A 19,914-nucleotide genomic window follows, 5' to 3' on the forward strand; every position below is an offset into this window, starting at 1 on the left:
CAGACTCCACGGGAAAGCCTGATTCTGCTCAGTGTAATCAGCCAACTGTCTTCTGCAGAATTCACCAGATAGTTTCAAAAACAGAAAGACGCAGGAATAAGAGAGAGAATCCGAAAGGCACTGCAAAAAGGCTTCCTACGTTTGACACAGAAATAAACAATTCCAACAAAGATGACTTGCTTAGGGATTGACTTTGCTCTAAAGGTAGAAACCAGTCAACTAAGAGGAAACCTGGATTTTCACGTCGTACAACCAGACATAATGAAACTGGGGGGGCAACCGCCACAGATCACATGATGGACCTTTCATCTGTCCCCACGGTCAGAGCTGCTCAGCAGTGGGCACTAACACAAATTCATCTTTTCCTTCTTTAGCAACATGAAACTCAGGGGGCTTCTCAGTATCACCCACTAGTTTTTTTCTGACAGGGAAGAAGACGGCACCGTCCTCCCTGACTACCTGTGTCTGCGTCTCGCGAAGGCTTTGCAAACTGAGTCAGGATCCTGGTCTCTCCTCCCTGCCTGAAGCCTGGCCTCGCCTGGCCGTCTCTGCTGGGCTGTGCACCTCAAGAAGGGGGTGCCGAGCCCCCACATCCCAGAGGACTGCAGGGCCTCAGAGCTCCAAAGCCCCCTCCAACCTGCCGCCACCCACCCAGCCTGCGGTCGGGGACACAGGGCAGCTCCGGGGAGGGAAGGCACCAGCCTCACCAGCCCACTGACCCCACAGCTCCCCCTACAGAGCAGGGACAAGAACCAGCTGTCTCAGCATCTGGGGAGTGAATAAAAAGGTGCTCTGCAAACAGCAAACTTTTAGCTAAACCCAAGTTACAGTAACCGTAAGGGCTTTGGAAAAAGAAGAAAGGACAAATACAAGGAGTGAAACCTTAAAATACAAGCTGGGTTTGCTCTGGAGCCCTGGTCTGAGCTGCCCCAGAGACAGCTGCCCCCCGGCCAGGACGCTGCTCTGCCCCCCAGCCTCCAAGGCCTGACCCTGCTACGACTGAAACCAGCAGTCCCTTCCACCCCCAAGAAAAGAAAATAATTCACTTGGAAACTCCAAGTTCTTCCCTTAATACTCCTATTTTTTGCTGCTCCTTAGGACTTGAGTACTCTTTTGTTTTCTAACGTAGAGGGTCCACTGTGCGGAACTTAAGCATCAAAGTCCAGGATGCAGGAGCTGCACCACACTGTAATGCTGCCCGTGGACCTCAACCCGTCCCCACCAACACACCTGGGGGCACGGTGTGTGGCCCTGCAGAGTGACAGTGAACCCCAGGGAGCGGGGTCCTCTGGAGTGTGCGCACAGCCGCGCCTGGTCCAGAGAGGAAGGTCCGTGTCACAGCTCGAGGGCCACTCCGGGAACTGGGTAAGACGCACTGCTGCCTTCACCAGTGTTCCCCAAACTCTGGGGCCGTGACCGTGGCGACTTCTAGAGTCGTTTCAGCAGGGTGAGAAGCGGTTTAGAGCAGAGCAGACCGTCTGCCTGCTCAAACCCTCCCGACCCCTGCACCCACCGGCCTTTGTGCTGCCTCCGTCGTTTTGCCCTGTCCTGTCACAGAGCTGGAATCACACGTGCAGCCTTTCACACGGCTCCTTCCACTGAGCAGCGGCACCCAAGGGTCCTCTGTAGCTTCCGTTTTGTTAGTGACTTGATCGTTCGTTTCTTTTTAGCACTGAGTTAACACTCATTGCCCGGATGTACCGGAGCTGGTTCACCCACTCACCGACTGGAGGACGTCTCGGTTGCTTCCAAGCCCTGGCAATTATGAATAAAGCCATGTTTCAAAAAGGGGAATAACACGAAATAGAAAATATCCGGGGGCGTTACACACACCACCACATAAAGTGTTCTTCTGTGAGCATGTTTACAGCGTGTGCTTGCTGTGTACGTGTACGGCGTGTGTTGTCAACAGAGATGTAAGCCGTTTCTCACAATGGTTTAGTCAGCACAGCTCACAAACACTGGCCTAAGGAGTTAAGAGCCACCGATTTGTGGTCAGATATATCTGAAGTTTCTCAATCTATAAAACACAGAAACAGAACCGTGCCCACACTGCAAGCTCAGGGCAGTGTCTGGCACCTGGCCAGCCCTCGGGGCCTGCGCCCCACTAAGCCTGTGCCTGACACTGGAGCTCACTGGAGGGTACTCCAGGACTGACTGTGACGTTCTCACATTTCACTTTCTCTCAAGTTTTGGGTGACAGCACACCTCATCTTCACTGTTCCAGTCCCCACCCTTCTTTTATAAGCCACTATCCCCTTCCACTGCTTTGCTCCCCCACAAGGATGAGGTCCCAGGTGGCCAGGCACGTGGCATGCCATGGGGTCCCTGGAGAAGCAGCCAAGTGGCAGGGCCAGAGCCTGGCCTGGCATCGAGGAGAGTCTGGCAAGGCCCTGCCCATGCTGCAGGGCAGGTGACCTTGGCCCAGGAGCAACATTCCAGACACACCCTGATGACAGGCACACACAGGCCACCAAAGCCACATCGTGCCCTGGTGACAGGCACGCACGGGCCACCAAAGCCACGTCGCGCCCTGATGACAAGCACGCACAGGCCACCAAAGCCACATCACTCCCTGATGACAGGCACGCACGGGCCACCAAAGCCACGTCGCGCCCTGGTGACAGGCACGCACGGGCCACCAAAGCCACGTCGCGCCCTGATGACAGGCACGCACGGGCCACCAAAGCCACGTCGCGCCCTGATGACAGGCACGCACGGGCCACCAAAGCCACGTCGCGCCCTGATGACAGGCACGCACGGGCCACCAAAGCCACATCGCGCCCTGATGACAGGCACGCACAGGCCACCAAAGCCACATCGTGCCCTGGTGACAGGCACGCACGGGCCACCAAAGCCACGTCGCGCCCTGATGACAAGCACGCACAGGCCACCAAAGCCACATCACTCCCTGATGACAGGCACGCACAGGCCACCAAAGCCACATCGTGCCCTGGTGACAGGCACGCACGGGCCACCAAAGCCACATCACTCCCTGATGACAGGCACGCACGGGCCACCAAAGCCACGTCGCGCCCTGATGACAGGCACGCACAGGCCACCAAAGCCACATCGTGCCCTGATGACAGGCACGCACGGGCCACCAAAGCCACATCACTCCCTGATGACAGGCACGCACAGGCCACCAAAGCCACATCGCGCCCACACCAACTCACGCCAATCAGCCCCAAACTGCACCAAGTCCCAGCGTTCACCCGCAGAACAGCCCCCCCTGGTGCCCCACGAGGTGATGGTGCAGGTGCCCGCGGACAGCACGCTGGCTCCAGGGCCGGTCACGGGCGTGCCTGCTGCCCACGGCGCTGGGCCAGTGACCACTCACAGGGAGTTCTGCACCTTCCCTGGGGCTCCACAGGTGCACGTGATACCACATGTCCATTTTCCGCAAGGGTGTTAGCAGGAAAGCCAAGACTAACATTGGTCTCCGACCCCTTCCCCAAATAAATGACCAAGATACACCCTGACACTCCACATGCAGCCTGTGGAGGCCCAGCGGGGAGAACAACGTGAGCTCAGCGCACACCTCGCACCACAGGCCTCTGGGCCGGAGTGGTGGCCTCACACTGTCCCTGCCCTGCTAGAGCCAGGGCTCCAGGTACCCCTGGCCCAGGACACCAGGACAAGAGCAAGGCCCGCAGCTGCCGAGGGAGCAGGGCAGTGAGCAGAGAGCCTGCAGCCCTGGGGGGAGCCTATGAAGGGGTCTCTGCCTCCCTGGAGCTTCGGGTGAGCAGGTCTGAGCCTGATGCACGCTGGGTGGGGGCTGGTCCTCTGCCCCCACTACCCCTCAGGCCACAGCCCCTCTGCAAGCCTCAGGGCTCCCACGGCAGAAGAGTGGTGATGTCACCTTGGCAGGAAGTCTTTTATCTGCACAGCCCCTTCACACACACAAGCTCTGGTGTCGCCTGCAGCAGGGCACACACAGCGGGGGGCTGCACAGAGCAGGGACCACGTCTCGCTGGCAGGGAAGCGCCTCGGAGTCGGTAGTTCTCACGGAGAGCTGCACTGCGGGCACTCGGGCAGCCGCTGCTGATGCCTCGTGCACGACTGGGCAGCGTGCTACACTCCGCCCTGTGGGGGCACTCAGAGAGGTCTTTTGTGAAAGTTTCTGAATTAAAACATCATGGCCAGCATCGCAGGAAACCCAGCTTAGGCGCTATTCCTGCTAGTGGGTCCAGAGAAGCTTTAACTGTGAACTTGCTGATACGGTTTTCGTGCAACTCTCCACCCCGTGACCAACGGACGCCAGGCCTCAGGCTCCTTGTCAAGGGCATCTGGGGACACGGAGCTGCTGTCCTCGTGGGCACATCACCAGAGCCTGAACCTGGCTGAGAGCAGGTGCCAGAGAAACTCTCGAGGGCAGGGAGCACCTCACAGCTGCAAGGCGGAGTCATCAGGGCTAGGTGCATGAGCGCCAACGCTGTCCACACTTCCTCTCAGCTCCCTCCAAATGAAGAACACAACCACGGCCGCTTCCCTGATGGAGCCAGGACGGCAGAGGCAGAGTCTCCTCGGGAGGAGGGGAAGCCACTGCTGGGCACCACCCGCCCAGGGGCATGACAGGAAGTGACAGTGCTGACCCCTAGCCTGCCCCAGAAGCCACATGTCCCTACAAACCGTCCCCCTCTCTGCAGTGATCTAACAGTCTGACTGTACGGCAGGACGAAACACAGGACAGATGATAAAAGGGTTTCACGTAAATGTGACACTTCAATATAAAGCAATGTCCTTCCATCAGAAAACAACTGCAGATTCAAATGCAGGAACCGGCAGGTGACGGGTGGAGACGGCACGCGAGTGCTGCCCTGGAACGCGGACAGCGGCTGCCTCTCTCCCAGTTCCTGTCCCCACGACTGGGCACATGGCAGCACAGGTCGCAGGGGTTAGGCATGTACAGTTTCACTATTTTTAACTCTATTACACAATGACATAAATGTACCTTCTGGACATTTCTAATCATATGGACGGTATGCACCTGTCTTCTCACAGAATAGCACTAGCAGAGTCACACAAGTGGGACCTGAATCGGAACCAGCTGAACCCAGCCTGGCTCCGTCCTCTCCCTCTCCCGCGGCTCTCTGGCTGCCAGCAGCATGCGGAGCCCCGCGGTTGCTGACCGGCCCCCCCAGGCTGTGAGCACGTGTGAGCGTGAGGGTCCTTCCTGCCTTCCCAGCCCACCGTCCTGTGGGGATCACCAACAACTCGGTCTGTCTCCTCTGCCACGCTAACCGGGGTTGCCACTGCGGCCAGCCAGGGACACTGGCCTGCCTGGCTCCCAGGACAATGCCCCCAGCACCTGCCTTCAGTGGGTGTGAGCCCCCCAGGATGCGACCTGTCAACCCCTCGCTACAGAGCCGGCACAGCCGCCCTTCACAGGACGCTGACAAGTGCTGCCAACTGCAAAACTAAAACATCACTTGGACAAAGCCCATCTGAAGTGGAAATCCTGCACTCACACACTCTGGGTTTTCCAAAACAGAAGAGCTTCTTCAGAAAATGGTAAAAAAAAAAAAAGAAAGAAAAAACAAAAACTCCGTTTGCTTTCCTCGCTGTTTAGCGCAGTGGCCGGGCACAAAGGTAACGTCCGTCTCCTCCCTGCAGGGTTTGCCACGTGAGCACCCAGAGCCTCACCAGGCCCACGGAACCCCCAGAAATAAGCCCCCGGTGCCACCAGCAGGAGGGGCCCTCAGAACCTCGGCAACGCAGGGCGTGGGAAGGGCAACGTGTCCGTCCGCTGTGATCCCAACCGGAACAATGCTCTGGCCAACCTCGGAGAGACGAGCTGGCACCACGCCAGCACTGTGAACTGCAGGTTCTCAGAAGCAGCAGGGCTGGGCGACTTAAAGCAAATGTTCCAGTCTAAAGACCTGTCTTGTCACAGCAAACGCCCCGTCCACTGTCCTGAGCTGGCCTTCGTGGAAGCCTGCCTGCCTGCGGTTCAGAGGGGGTGCTCAGCCGTGTCTGAGACGTGCCCTGTGCCGCCCCAGACTGGGTCTGGCATGAACTCAAGCTGAACACTTAGGATACGCAGAGCCTGACCGGGCAGACGGCCGTACAAAATGCGTGGAAAGGAAGCTGCTGGCGGCACAGGTGGGTGGTCGTGTGCCCACATGCCTGTGTGTCAGGCCCCACTCAGAAGCCTGATCTCTTCCCACAGCCCCTGTGGTGAGGAGCGGCCCGGGGCAGCTCTCCGGGTGCTCCCAGCCTCTCTGGGGCTGCGGCACTGCCGGCACACACTGTCCATAACCTGGCGTCACAAAAGCCCACATTTCCTTATTTTCGTATGATTTCGTGGGCACAGCGTGCACTCAAGGAAAGACTGTTCTTCCTTGCAGGGCTCACACACCCTGGACGCCGAGCTCCCGTCTCACAAGAAGACGGGCACCAACCCAGCAGCCTGTCTCGTGTCACCCTCACCCCTCTCGGGAGGCGCAGGGCAAGAGGGAGCTGCTGCACCCTGCAGCCCTGGAGCCCACAGGCCCTGAGAGCGAGCTCCCAGTGACAAGTAAGGGCTTCTGTGCACCAGTGTCATCTTCTACCTGCAGCTTTCCAGGCACCTGCCCAGGCAGAGGGTCCTGCAGGGTGACCCCAGAATAGTGCTCAGGGACTCGGCAAGGAGGGCACAGACCTGCAGGGGACACGGTGAGAGCCGGGGGACTAGAACCGTGCCCCACCCAGAAACTTCCTCCTGTGCTGCCTCTCCAGTCCATGACCATTTTAAAAAGATGAATTTTTACTATTTAGGTACACACTGTGTGTTCAGTAATAAAAGGATCTAGAGACGTGTAAATTCCTCCTTGGCACAACCAGAGGACTAGGAAGTGACCAGGTTTGCTTGAAGACTTAAACTCACTGGTGTTTTCAAAAAGCTTTCACACTCGTGCTACCTACGAGCCTACAGACAGGATCTGCAACATTTCTGCAGGTCACATATCATGTGGGTCTGCCTGTACCTTTCGCCCAGGTCATGCTTTGGGATTTATCTATGTCGATACTTTATTACAATTGCAGTGTGGTACTTATTGTCTGCAAACTCATCTTCTTGTTGACTGACATTCGTTTTTTGCCAACTTTTTGCTAATACAAACAATGCTACAGTGAGTATTTGTCTGGATTTCTTTACATACATGAGATCTACAGCTAAAAATGGAATTGCAAGAAATTAACAGTAAATGCTATAAAAATCCAACGAAGGTTCACACCGTACAGTCATTCACAAACATGCCCTCGTTCACTTCAGACTAAGGCGAATGTCTTACGTCGTGAAATTATCCAGAGATCTTGGTGGGAAAGGGGTAAACAGTACTTTGTAATAAGATTAGGTTCTACAAAAAGAGATGATAGGCCGGCGTGGTGGCTCACGCCTGTAATCCTTAGCACTCTGGGAGGCCAAGGCGGGTGGATCGCTCGAGGTCAGGAGTTCGAGACCAGCCTGAGCAAGAGCGAGACCCCGTCTCTGCTAAAAAATAGAAACAAATTATCTGGCTAACTAAAAATACATATAGAAAAAATTAGCCGGGCATGGTGGCACATGCCTGTAGTCCCAGCTACTCGGGAGGCTGAGGCAGTAGGATCGCTTAAGCCCAGGAGTCTGAGGTTGCTGTGAGCGAAGCTGACGCCACGGCACTCACTCTAGCCTGGGCAACAGAGTGAGACTCTGTCTCAAAAAAAAAAAAAAAAAAAAGAGAGAGAGAGATGATATAATTAATAATTTTCATTTAAATGAAAATTGCGAACTCCAGTGATAGTATGAGGCTCTCTGTTGGCAAGACAACAGCTAAGATGAGGGGCTGGCAGAGGACCCTGAAACCCCAGAAATTTCAGAGAAAACGTGCAAGTACATGCATTTGCCTGGGGGAGAGGGGGCCACAGCTTTCACCCAATTCTTAAGGAGTGAGACCCCAAAAAGCACTGAGCCGTTGTTTTCTGTTGTGTGTGTGTGGGGGTGGGGTGGGGTGAGTATCAGCCGACGCCTGGGCAAAACGGGAAGAACAGCTCCAGGTCCCACATGGACGCAAACCAGCACACACAGGGGGACACATTTGTAACAGAAATGACTTCAGACCCTTCAACACACACCCAGGTAGCATCCTAAGTCATAACCCCTCGGACTCTTTATATGCAACAATATGAAAGAAAAAAATCAAGATTTCCACCGAGAAAAGTCTGAAGTCCACAGTTTTGTTTCTAAGGAGACTGAGACAGGTGAGACCAACTGAAAACACTGCCGTGCTGCTACGGACGCGAGGAAGGAGTCGTGTTTTGGACACAATGCTCTGGTGCCATTTCTCTCTGTGTTAAACACATCATAGGATTTTTCTTTTGAAGTCATTAGGTTAAGGCTTAAGGGGACCAGGCCATCAAACCCAAACGGAGCAGACAGTGGAAGCTGCAGCAGGGTGGTCTGCAGAGTCCCACGAGTTGAGGGACAATGCCCTTAGGAACAGACACCACCAAGCAACATCCCAGCCTTCCAGAAGGGCTGTGTGTGCTGCCCGCCTGTCACCCTAGCAACGGCTCTAAACATATGTGCAGTGACACCAGCTGATTTCTGAGAGCTGTAAATAGAGGATAATGGCTTCAAAAAAAAATTCTGGATTAAAGTAAGGACCACCCACTCCCCACCCCACCCACCTTTAAATCCCACTGTTAACCCTGAGAGCAATGCCAGGTACACAAACGGTTTTAACCCCTCACATACCAAACCATCTGCACAATTATATATCCACACAGAGCAAAACAAGGTCCTCAGATTAACTGCCTTTGTGCCAACATGTGCACAGACGAGAAAGGGCCAAGCGACGGCGGAGTCTGGCACAGACGCAGGGGCCCGCAGCAGCGAATTCCGGGCCTGCGCTGACCACAGCTCTGCCCTCCGCTCTCTTCCCAACCCAACGTGGGCACCTGGTCCTTTCTCTCAAGGCCCTTCAACCGTTGGGTGCCTGGGCCTCACAGCCCAAAGCAGGCCCTGGCAGGCAGGTCTCCGCAAACCAGGAAGTCACAGCCAGGAAAGAGAAAAAGACAAGGTCGCCCGCCCTGGGCAGAGGTTCCGGGCAGAAAACCACAGGCTTCTGGCAGAGCGGCCACAGTCCAGGGCTCAGACCTCAGAAGCTGTTCCTGACTTTGAGGAACACAGTCCACTTTTCATCTGGGGTGGGAAAACACGGAATTCCCTGAAGATTTTGAGAAGAAAGCATTTAGTCTAGGACAAATCAGCAGTTCTCTAGACCAGGCTGGCAAAGAGACGAACCCACATGCACCGAAGGACGCGGGCGTGGCTGAAGAGAAAGACTCCAGCACCACCTTCGCAAGACCAGAGTCCGCCCAGGGCCTCTCTTCTTCCAGCATGTGATGTAGTTGAGAATAATACGCCTTTTCCCTCATTTTCCTTCTCTCGTATTTTTTGAAGCATTACACAGGCAAATTAATCCCCGAGTATTAGCTGACATTTTTTTTTCTTTTTTCTTTTCTTTTTTTGAGACAGAGTCTTGCTCTATAGCCCAGGCTGGAGTGCCGTGGTGTCATCACAGCTCACTGCAGCCTCAAACTCCTGGGCTCAAGCAATCCTCCTCCTTCAGCCTCCCGAGTAGCTGGAACTACAGGCGTGTGCCACCATGCCCAGCTAATTTTTCTATTTTTAGTAGAGATGGGGTCTCGCTCTTGCTCAGGCTGGTCCTAAACTCCTGACCTCAAGTGATCCTCCCACCTCGCCCTCCCAAAGTGCTAGGGTTACTGGCATGAGCCGGCCATTATTAGCTGATATTCTTAAACAAATGTGATATCTCATAGCACGAAAATCTATTTATGGGCCCCAAAGATACACTTCTAACTCCAGGCATCACTAAAATTAAATACTAAATATTCCAAGAAAACACACAACTGTAAGTTAAAACGTAAGAAATGTTATTACACCGTAATCAAACTTCTCTTTACACAGAGTGCCTTTCTCCAGCGATTTACCCCCGGTGGGCGTAAGGGTGGGAGAAGGCAGAGGGGAAAGGAGGGCACACCCACATCACATGCCCAGGACAGACTCGCTCATGTGCTTCGTGATTCTGATTCAGGATGCAAAACCAATAAAAATCACGCACTCATGTCTGTTCACAAATCTAAGTGCATTTTGCTTAATATCTATGTTCCCCAAAAGATATAAAATCAACATGTAATTATAAGCTCCAACACTTTGTTTTTAAAGATCCAGCTATTTGAATTGCATTTGTAGAAAATTCTTCCAAACGAAAAGTCAGCTCAGATTTGTGTTTTATGTGTAATTTCTTAGAAGTGAGGGCACACGGGTATTCTTAAATATACCGTGTGTCATGCAGGAGCACGTGCACGAGAGAGACAGAGAGGGCAGGGCTGACTCGGGGAAGGAGAGGGTCACGCAAAACCCACACCTCACCTTGAGGACTGACCTGGTTCAGAATTTCACTCCCATTAGAAAACACAAAGTATGAAGTCATTCAATATCAAATGTCTGACTTCAAATTGAAAGTTTATTATATCTCAAACAAGAAGCAGTATAATGAATCAAAGTCTGCGCCTAAACTACCGATACAGTTTTGCCATCTTAACAGGAGCTTGTTTACGCCAGGAGTGAAGAAGCCTGGAGAGCAAGTGGCGATGAAATAGTGAAAAACGTTTTCCATAGCTTGTTCAGAATTGAATATTTTTCCGGGCAAGAAGTGGTCCAGAGCCCGGAAGAAGTGGCAGTCGGTTGGTGCAAGGTCTGGTGAATACGGTGGATGACAGAGAGTGTCCAAGTACAGCCTCTGTAGTTTGAGCAGTGTCATTTGTGTGACATGTGGTTGAGCGTTGTCTTGCAAGGGGACTAGTCTGTTTCTATTGACCAATCTCAGCTGCTTAATTGCAAGTGTCCTCATCATTTTGTCCAGCTGGTTGCAGGAGACGTCTGCTGTCATCAACCGACCAGGTTTCATGACGCTGCAGTGGGTAACACCAGCACTGGACCACCAAGCAGACACCATTAGCCTTTTTTTGATAAATATTCACTTTTGGACTGTGTTTTGGCACTTCATCTTTATCCAACCATTGCACCAAACACCTGCAATTGTCCAGAAGAATCTATCTTTGATCACATGTAACAATACAGTGTACAAATGGCTCGCCTTTATGTCGTGACAGCAAAGAAAGGCAAGCTTCCAGCTGATTTCTCTTCTGACGCTCATTTAATTCATGTGGAACCTGAAAAGCAGTCGTAGTAAAAACCTCACAGACAGAGAAATAAACTATCAAACAGAAAGTAGGAGAAACTTACAAAACAACTACCCTGTGTTTCATTAAAACGCGTGTGGACTACTTTGTTGTCTCTGAGCTCCTTCTCAGCCTTGAGAAAGTTGCAGCAGGACTGCAAGCTCCCCCTGCTTCCGCAAGAAGGGACAGCACCAGATGCCTCCTGTTATCAAGAAGAAAGAAGAAACCGATTTCTGTCTGCTGCATGAGGAACAGAGCCACACAGCAGTTCCTCAGCTGTCTTTGCTAGCTGGGCTGTAGTCACGGCCCCACCCTCCTCAGCTGCCCTGAGGAGGAGTCAGGGCCGTGTGGCCGCAGGGCCGGCGCCTCCCTCTCTCTTTGGAGAGAGTAGATAAAACTTCGTGCTTCTGTCTGTCCTAATCTTTGTCTGAGAAATCTTTCTTGCCGGAGTACAGACTTCACACCCTAACAGTATCCATCTATCCAGCTTCTCTACCTCGCCTATTTGTTTCAGATAGTCCGATACTGTTGCAATAGTAACACCTTGCTGCTAATCCACGCGTAGGTGGACGTGCATTCGCTTCCACTACAGCTTTCAGCTCGTCATTATCCACCTTGGTCTCAGGGTGCCCACGTGGCTCGTCTCTAAGATTAAAATCACCAGAATGGAACTTCTCAAACCATGGACACACTGTGCGTTCATTAGCCACCTCCTTCCCAAACACTGCCTTGGTATTTTGAGCTGTCTGCACTGCACTGGTTCCACGATGGAACTTATATTCAAAAATAACACAAATTTTTGACTTATCCATGGTTTCACAAAATTTGCTGTAAAAAAAAAAAAAAAAAAACTGAAAGATAATCACAAGCCAAAACGTGTATTTGAAAGAATGAGGATGTACCTTCACAATTTAAAAAACAAAACAAAAAAAAAACACAAGAGTGTCAAAGTGAAATGTCAGCGACAACTGTCAGACTTAGTGCTTAAGGACACCAGACACTCCACACTCAACAACCCCACAGCAACGGGTCTGGGCCTGGGGGGCAGTTACAGCCTGAAGAGAAAGCAGCAGCACCCAAGAACCGAATGGGCGACCTTCACAGCAGAGACTGACAACAGGTGTGTCACCAACGACTGCGAGAGAAATCACAGTGCAGAGAAACGTCCAGCCACGTCCTCCACCTGCCACACCCGCCGTGGGGTCTGTGCCTGCTGGGCCACGCGAGACCACTCAGAGCAGGTGACGAAGGTGCAGTGGAGACGAGGGATCGGGGCCTGCTGCAGGTCTGGGGATTCTGCAAGTCCACAACGCGTGGCCAGCTCTGGCCCTGCGAACCTGCGGGCATGTTATGGACGTAACCGTGAGCACAGACAGCAAGCTGCTCCGCAGGGCACGGCTCACACATGCCACACGTGCTGACTGCTGCGGGCATGGGCTGTGCCTCCGTGTCCTCATCTGGACACCAGGAACCACCGCCACGTTCCACGCCGCGCAGAGTCTGTGCTCTGCGCACTGTGAGCAGCACGCGACCCCGCGTGAGCATGCAGCACACCCAGCAACTGTAATTAATGACAGAGCCTCAGCCCCCTCAAATCAATGACTGGGGGTTAACGATCCATTTCAAATCACATTTGCACGGTGCTTTACTTTCATATGTCATTTTATTCAGAGCCTCTGACTAGCCTCGACTGAACAGATGTGTTATTTCCACACTACAAGCAAGGACACTGGCGCTGAGACGGTCCAGAGACACCCCTTGGTGTGAGTGCCTGGCCAGGACCCCCAACCCGAAACCGCATCTTTCCAGGGCCCCCACAGGCGCGGCTGTCGGCACACTCCTGCTGAACGTCTGTCTGGGCTGCGGGGGATTCTGTCCTCCTGAGGACGAAACAGTTCCCTCTGCCAAATGACCCACCAAGGGAGGAGCCTCACCCTTTCCTTGCTAAAAGCTGCCTCGGCGTCTTCAGGACAAACCCTTGGTAAAAGCACCACGAGGACACTCTGGGCTGGGGAGTGGGATGCCAGAGGGGACGGCTCACCCCAGGGACACAGCGCACAGCACGGGCACGACAGCACCACACGGGGGGAGCTGCCAGGGCAGCAAGGACGGTGCCCGCGTCAATAAAAGACAAGACGCAGGAGACTGAACAACTTTGGGAGTTTTCATCTTCATCTTCCAGGGAACCCCACGGTACATTTTCCTTCGGTCTCCTCACCAGGCTCCTGGTGGAAACCACGGGTGAAAACGAAGTGCCGGCAGGAGTGAGACTCAGGCGCGCACAGCAGGACTGGCAGGGCGTCCCCACAACTCCACTCTTAAAAACAGCTTCAAGCCCTAAAAATGTATTAAAACCTGAGAGCTTCTATCAGGAAACAGAAATAGCTGACTTCCAAGGTGAGTACAAAAAATACGTGCACAATTTCCAAACTTGTATAGAGGGAAAAAAGGTAAGCCCCCCCCCCCACAAAAAACTAAAAAGGCAACAAAAAGGAGAGAGAAAACCCCAAGTCACGACACATGGATGTACGATACCGCGACAAAACTAACAGCAATGTTGATCAAACACACACAGCACCACAGGGTGGAGGCACCCCCAGAGCGCCTGTGCTGGAAACAAGCCCGGGGCCACAGCGCGGGGAGCGTCTCGCTCGGCAGGGCTCTCTGCCCTCGTGGGAGCTGGTGCCTGCGGAAGGCCTGGGGAGCGCCCGCCCGCCTGCCCCTCTGCCGAGAGCACGGGCAAGAGTGCCCGCTTGAGGAAGAGGCTGGGCTCTCCCCAGCCGCGCCTGGAGTCTTGGACTTCACGGCCTCTAGAAAGTTTGGACACGCAACTTTCTGTTCTAAGTTACCCAGGCTCAGGTGTTTCGTTACAGCAGCACAGACTAAGACGAAAGTATAGGACTAACAAATCCAGTTAAAGAAATACTGAGTCACCATAAATATGGCAAAGGCTTCCTTTCATGAGAGAAAGAATACAGTTCCCAACATTCGTGCACATAGTAAGAAAACCCCAAAGTAAGATGCAAAAATCAACAGAACAGAGAAAATAGAGCCACAGTCACAGGAAGACGTTATAATACTCTTCAAGGGCCGGGCACAGTGCCTCACACCTGTAATCTCAGCACTCTGGGAGGATCACTTGAGGCCAGGAGTTCGAGACCCGCCTGGGCAACATAGCAAGACCCCATGTCTACAAAACACAAAAGAATTATCCAGGCACAGTGGCGCACACCTGTAGTCCCGGCTACTCTGGAGGCCAAGGAGGGAGGATCACCTGAACCCAGGCGTTCGAGGCTGCAATGAGCTATGATCACACCCACTGTCCTCCAGCCAGGGTGACAGAGACCCTGTCTCAGAAAAAAATGGCCGGGCGCGGTGACTCACGCCTGTAATCCTAGCACTCTGGGAGGCCGAGGTGGGTGGATCTCTTGAGGTCAGGAGTTCGAGACCAGCCTGAGCAAGAGTGAGACCCCATCTCTACTAAAAATAGAAATTATCTGGCCAACTAAAATATATATATATGTAGAAAAAAATTAGCCGGGCATGGTGGCGCATGCCTATAATCCCAGCTACTCGGGAGGCTGAGGCAGGAGGATCGCTTAAGCCCAGGAGTTTGAGGTTGCTGTGAGCTAGGCTGATGCCACGGCACTCACTCTAGCCCAGGCAACAAAGCAAGACTCTTTCAAAAAAAAAAGAAAAGAAAAAGAAAAAAGAATGTAAGGGTGCCATTCCGGGGACTCCCCAAAAGGACAGCGCACATAATAAACTACCTCTCCCAGGCCAGACAGCTGCCACCTCTGTGAGCCCGGAGCCCTGTGGCTGGGGTGTGCCAACTCCTGAGCCAGCTGGGACCATCCTGAGGGCTGGGAGCTGCTGTGGGCAGGACAGGTCCCGCTGCTGACATTTCAACATCCAGGCTGGACATCTTTTATTCTAACAATTTACCTCAGAACAATCAAAGGGCAGCGGTGGGGACGACGGTGAGTTTCGGGAGGGGCGTGGGGCCAGGCAGAGCCGCCCGTGGCAAAGGGCACCTCCGAGGACAGGCTGGTCGGTGTGAACAGGCTGCCTTCACGCACACCCAGCTGCAGGCCCACCTAGAATGCACGGGATCTGCGGGTAAAGGCCACACCTTAAAGACAGACCAGCAGGGACTGTGCTCCCATGTGTGTGTCCTGCCTTCGGGGGGCCTTGCAGTCCCCAGCGGTGGCATGGGGCATGATATGGGGACCTCGTGCGCTGCTGGTGGGGACGTAGAATGGTGCAGCTGCTGTGGAAAACAGTGCCAAAGTTCCTCAAAAAACTAAAAATAGAATCACCACATGACCCAGCAATTCCACTTCTGGGTAGATACCCACAAGAGCTGAAAGCCGCGCCTCGAGCAGACAGCCGTCCTCCCACGCTCTCAGTTCACATGGCAGCACCCGCAGCCACCGGCCCACGTGTCCGGGGAGCAAGACATGGTCTGTCCACACCACTGAACATCACTCAGCCTCAAACGGGAAACCCTGACACCTGCTACAACCTGGGTGAACCTTGAGGACATGATGCTCAGTGACAGAAGCCAGACACGGAAGGACAAGACACAGGAGGAGTGCAGGCGACAAACTCACAGGGACAAGCAGGACACGCAAGGGGGGATGGCCCCCGAGGGCAGAGGCCTGGGAAGCGCTGCCCTCCCCCGGCAGGCCCAGCACCAGCAGGACAGGACAGAGCATGCCAGCCCTCCCGGGGGCACCCGCTTTCCCCTGTGTTCACAGAGCACGGGGTGAAAGTAACGACAGGTAGTAAACCCTCCCACACACAAATCAGGTGTCGTCACCACGGCCGATTTCCAAAACCTACCTTTAAAATCAGACCCACAGATGTTTCTTTTTCCACTCAATCCCAGTAAGGCCAACGCCCTGCTACTTTTAACAAGGCAGAAACTGGGACATCAAATGCAACTTCTAACCCAAGGTTACAGGTCAAAGGTGTGACGATTAATAACTCCCCGGTGCTGAAGCTGCTGCGTCTACTCCACGTGGTTCTGACGAACGTACCACGCACAGGACAGACAGAAGCAGCCACGACCTCGCACTCTGGCATCAGTCCTGGTCCCTCAGGAGGCAGCACAGGTATGTTCAGAGACTGAGAGCAGCCAGGTGAGGTCTTTCCCTACTGTCAGCCACATCACAACTGCACACGCACGGGGTCCTTCCTTGTATCACCTACACAAGAGCTTCCACATCTGTGCGTGTGCACGGCTCGGCAACAGTGCCAGGGGCAACGTCCGTGCGTGTGCACGGCTCAGCAACAGTGCCAGGGGCAACGTCCGTGCGTGTGCACGGCTCGGCAACAGTGCCAGGGGCAACGTCCGTGCGTGTGCACAGCTCAGCAACAGTGCCAGGGGCAACGTCCGTGCGTGTGCACGGCTCGGCAACAGTGCCAGGGGCAACGTCCGTGCGTGTGCACGGCTCGGCAACAGTGCCAGGGGCAACGTCCGTGCGTGTGCACGGCTCGGCAACAGTGCCAGGGGCAATGTCCGTGCGTGTGTACGGCTCGGCAACAGTGCCAGGGGCAATGTGGATGACGCCTTCATCACTGGCATCTCGTGTGGGTGCTGGGTTAGTCATGGCTCGTCTGGGAACCACCTGTGTAAAATCTTTCCCTTAGAGTGGGCCTTACTCAGACACTCTATTTAAACTAAAACAGGTGTTCAGAAAAAGAAACATACAACCGAAACACTGGAACTTTTGTAAATTTTGCTATTTGAACACCAGGAAATCTGTACACACATTCTTTCAACTTCATTCCCTCACAGAAAGAGCTGGCTGAGTCCAGGCTCCGGGCCAGGCAGCCTGTGGCTGGGGGTCAGCGCCGTGACTCGGTGTGAACCACGCCCCCCGCACCCGGCAGCCGTGCGCAAACAGCGCATCTCGGACTGTGTGCTCCACGGCAGAAGGTGAAAAAGGGAGGAAGGCCTTAGCCAGTGGGGACCCTAAACAGCCTGACCTGAAATGTTTCCTTTAAGATTCATAGATTTCAGCCACGCTAGCCCCGGGAGCTGCCTGCGGCCAACTTTAGCGACAGCTCAGGTGCGCCCAGCCAGCCCCTCGCGCTGCAGACGGCCGTCCACACCCGGCACCCGCTGCCCACGCGGTGCACACCTCTCCCTCAGGCCACTGGACTCCAGGTGTCTCACTCGAAGTTTCAGGTAAGTTTAGTTTTGTGCCTTATTCTGAAACACTATTCATAGGCATTTCAAATCCTGCCGGCATAAAGACAAGGATACCCAGTTAATAGAAATACAGATGCCATTAGCTGTTGCCACGGTTTGAATGTCTGCCCTGCTGGCACTTAACCCCCAGTGTACCAGTACGCATTATGTGCCAGACAGGGCCTTTGCGGGGTGAGGAGGATTAGGTGAGGCTGTGGGGGTGGGGCCTTCCTGGCTCTCCAAGCGGAGGACGGGGACCTGGCCAGAGGACAGGGACCTGGCCGCCACTCAGCCCCTGGCCCGGTGCCGCCTCGGGACTCTGCAGGGGCCTCCCCAGGGCAGCACTCAACCTTGGACGTCCCAGCCTCCCGAGCCACGAGAAACAAATTCCTTGTCTTTGTAAGTTACCCAGCCTCAGGTACTCGGCTGTAACAACCGAAAATGAACTGAAACGATTTGCTTTGCTGTACCTCATAAACTGCTTTTCCAAAATACTGCAGAGAATCAAATATAACAGACAAGAAAACGATGTTTACTTCAACAAGTCTCACGTGCAAAGACCCTCTCTGGTACTAAAGGGTTCCTGCCCAGGCTTGGCAAACCCTCGTTTCACAGGCAAAGACAATTATCACTCCTGCTTCCCAAAGCAGCACCGAACTGACTGTCAGTCAGGTCACAGTAGGGAGAGAACCGGCCGAGAGTTTATTTCTCACATGCGTCTCAACTGCCAGCTATAACACTTACTGAGCAAAGCTTTTTCTGCTTCGAATTTTAAAATTCCAAAGTACTTAAAACATCCCTGCCAGAGTCCTCAGCTAAGCGACGGACCCTGAAGCACGCAACCTGAAACAAGAGCACGGAAATGCTACCTGCCTCCACAGAACACACGGTGGACGGGACTGCTGGAGAACCCGTTCTTATTTGTAGTAAAGACTGAGCGAGATGTCCACGGCAGCCATTTCCCACACGATCCAACCACACGGACTCCCAGGGAATCGGGGGCTGACGTGCTGGGACCCTGCCTGGGGGGAGCAGGAAGTCCCCTCCTCCCGCACCGAGGAGCCTCTCACGCTGTCGCAGCCCCCGGGCCCCCACCCCTACCGCACGCAGATGGCGGCACTGTGACCTCACTGCTCCCGCCTCCCTGCTTTGGCCCTGCAGACCCGCTGGTGCAGGCTAAGCCCACACTCTGAGCCCTGGGCCACTGGCCAGAAGTGTCACTAACGGCAGAGCCTCTCAGGTCGGCGTCCCGCCACAAAGGCAGCCACCCGCACATCGGACTCGCAGAGCCAGCAGCGTGGGGTCTGCTCGCAGCGCACCCCACGACGCAGAGACAGACAGCAGGTATCTCGTTCTTCTGCAAAAGCTGCAAAACCCTGAGAACAAAAAGACGGTCCTAGAGCCCAAACTCCGCGTTTTGTGTCTGTACGTACACATGTGTGTTTGAGACGTCTCACTGCTGCCAGGCCGGAGGGCAGTGGTGCGACTGCAGCTCCCTGCAGCCTGGAGCGCCTGGGCTCCAGCAACCCTCCCACCGCAGCCTCCCGAGCAGCTGGGACTACAGGTGCGAACCACACCTAGTTTAGCATCACATATTTTAATACTTGATAAATCTATTAATACCTATAATGAATCCTTAAGTTGCACACATGAAATTCTGAGCAAGTACACACCATAAACCTTACAAAATTTTAAACTAAAGGACCACACAGATCTGCTTTGCTGCTTGCACTAGCCAAGGTCGGTGCTTTCAGGAATTTCACCTCCCTGACGGAGACGGCAGCACCACAGCACCGAGTCGGGAACGGCAGCACCCTCGCAGCAGCTGCACCCAAGAAGAAATCGGCGCTGTGGAGCCCAAACCTCTTTATCAACACGAAGCCGCGTCACTACCTGTCGTACAGGGCACCCTCTTCACAGCGGGGGTGAGGGTGGTCTGTCTGCTACGAGGCTACAGAGCGGAGAAGGAAATATTCAGACCCACTAAACACTCCTATTTGTGCCCCCAGAGAAGGGTACAAGTAGTAAAATACCTGGGCAGTTACAGCATGCTTGCCCGCACACGAAACCTCTCGGTTCTAAAGGTAAGACCTTCACACCTCAGCAAAACCAGGAGTCTCCCCTGAGCCACACACCTGTGTCTGGAGTTGCAGCGGGAGGCTCTGGGACCAAGGGCTCCTCGTGTCTCCCACCAGATAGGACCAAATACGACTCACACCCAGAACTGGGCCTGCGCCGTCCCACGGCACACCGTGGGGCACACCGTGGGTTCCTGCAAACCTGCGCAGCCCTGGCCTCCAGGAACAGAGCGCTCCGGCCCCTGCTCCCTGGGTGTGAAAACCCCCTGACCCACCCAGCACTGACCGGGCTCCAGCATCCTCACTGAGCACCTGCTTCCTCCTGTCAGTCTGAAACCCCGATACCATGCGCCCTCCTTCTCCCCCAGAAGCCCCACACAGCCGCAGGGCACGGGTGTGCCTGGGGCC

The 19,914-nt window shown here is 54.3% G+C and overlaps 1 protein-coding gene across 5 annotated transcripts in view; it reads right to left on the reverse strand.

The window, feature by feature from the left end:
- ANKRD11 (ankyrin repeat domain containing 11) overlaps positions 1-19,914 on the reverse strand; it is a 160,468-nt gene that overhangs the window by 53,836 nt on the left and 86,718 nt on the right. The window contains exon 1 of one of the 5 annotated variants that reach the window (XM_045533844.1): positions 1,514-1,596. The exons of the other annotated variants lie outside the window; for them this stretch is intronic. The gene's annotated coding sequence lies outside the window, so the exon portion shown is untranslated. Of the gene's footprint in view, positions 1-1,513; positions 1,597-19,914 lie in introns of those variants that run through there. 5 annotated transcript variants of the gene reach the window in all.

This window comes from Lemur catta, chromosome 20 (genome assembly GCF_020740605.2).
Source record: "Lemur catta isolate mLemCat1 chromosome 20, mLemCat1.pri, whole genome shotgun sequence".
NCBI classification, from domain to species: Eukaryota; Metazoa; Chordata; class Mammalia; order Primates; family Lemuridae; genus Lemur; species Lemur catta.